Source organism: Oryzias melastigma, linkage group LG3 (assembly GCF_002922805.2).
Source record: "Oryzias melastigma strain HK-1 linkage group LG3, ASM292280v2, whole genome shotgun sequence".
Lineage (NCBI taxonomy): Eukaryota > Metazoa > Chordata > Actinopteri > Beloniformes > Adrianichthyidae > Oryzias > Oryzias melastigma.
Genome location: NC_050514.1, coordinates 3,104,105 through 3,106,192, shown reverse-complemented (window position 1 = coordinate 3,106,192; position 2,088 = coordinate 3,104,105).

Genomic DNA, 2,088 nt, shown 5'->3' with positions numbered 1-2,088 from the left:
ATTACAAGGTGAGCTATTGTTTTTTTTGCAAACAATTAAGGCTTTGAGGTGCACCTTTGTCAGGATTCTGCTTAGGTTTTGTCATGTTCTGTTTTCTGTCAGTCTCACCATGTTCAGGTTAATCGTCTACAGCTGTCTTCATTTAGTTAATCAACCTCAGTGTATTTAAGTGTCTGTATTTTCAGTTCCTCCTTGTCAGGTCATCTGCTCTGTTGTACCGCCTCTTTGTTGCGCCCATGGTTTGTCATGTTTTGGTTAATTTATTAAATGCTTAGAGTTCCTGATCTCCTGCATTTGGGTACTCCACCACCACTTCATGACAACCTGCTTACTAGGTAGAAAACACAGTAGCGTGAATAGTAAAGATCATGTTTAAAAATGGCTTAATTAAAGATATTAATTCCATAAACTTTTCAGAGGATAAACGTATCAAAGGATACAAATTGAAAATATATTTCTTTTTAATGAATGAAAGTCCAAGATTTTGCAACAGTAACAAATTGAAAGCCATGCATGTTTTTTCTTAATTTAAAATAAAGGAATGGAAGTGTTTTGATCTGTTGAAGGAAGCTTGAGCAGCAGACAGGAACCTAAAGAAGAGGGGAAAATATGGCGTTTATGAAATAAACTAAATTTAACACTGACATGATTTCATCTGCTGTGGCGGATTATTTGAGCAGATAATGGGAAAACAAGAACATCCCTCACAGGACTTTGTCAATATTAGCAGGATGCAAACGTTAAACTGCAATAGTTACGACGCTTCGTTACCCCGTTTTTGACAGATGGTGTGTAGAACTGCGTGAAAACGGGCAGCGATGCGGCAGGATAGATGACGACAGATGATTGGCAATCAGATGCATGAGGTAAAGAGGCTAACTTTTCTTTTTGTCTTTTATTTTCACTGAAATAACTTTGATGATTTAGAAGAGTGTCACCAGAAGCAGTCTGGAAGGCTCTACTGTTGCCGACACTATTCACAAAGACGCTTTCTCACACAGAAACATACTTTAAAATCAGATCGAAACGATGAGTCATTCATTCATTAACTTTGAACAGGAAGCAGAAAAACAAAGGAGTGCAAATCTAAATGACACCCTTCCTCGTGCTGGAAACACTCTGAAATCAAACTGATGAGTTTTCATCAGCAAGCAATTTTCCAAATGATTTGTTTTTGGCAAATCTACTGCGACATGCTGAGCTGAACAACATATCAAGAAAGTTGTAGTTTGTTTTTGATAATTTGTTGTTTTTAGTCTAATCTAAATACAAATTTCACTCTTATTTTGAAATTGATCAAATCAGATGACAGAAAGTCATCATTTGAGATGACTCCTTATCTTTTTTTACTATGTATAAAACAAACAACAATAATGCTATTATATCTGCAAGCAAATGAGTTTTTCACTAATTATACATTTTGGAAATCTGTGATAATACACCAAAATAGCAAGAAAAACTTTTTTCAAACAGTGCTTGGTGACAGAATGTCGCATAAAATGATCTTTTTTCAAGTTTAGTGAAAGAGCGCCATCATGTGGAGATAAGTAGTAACTCATCTTTTTCTTTGAAAATGTATTTTTAACCCACTAAGTTATTTTTAAAAGGAGGCCGAATTATCTGCAGCTGCACTTCCTCAAATGAGATTAAAATATTTTTTTTTGCTCTTTTCTATTTTTCCAGCAATAAACTTCTACCTAATCTAATATAAAATAATGAAAAACACATTTTATTTTTCATTCGTCTTTTTTTTTTAATTTTGGGGGTATGCTGTGCTTTCTAGAGAAAGAAGAAAAAAAAAAAACAGCACAGCAAAAATCTGTCCAGTTTCTCTGGCGTGCTGCTGACTGTGCTGGGAGCGTGTCAAAGAAGCGCCGATGTCTGCGCTACATGAGCGTGATGTATCTGCTGAATGCTGGGTCCCCCCCCCCACCATTTTCTGCTGCATTGAGGCAGCACGGAGAACAAAGAGAGCACGTGTCTCTGAAATGACGGCCAGCGAGCATTCATCGTCTCCTGAGCGGAGCGGTGCTGGTCATGAAGCATGTCCACCTTCCACGCCTGCCAGTCATGCACTGCTTCCTGTGA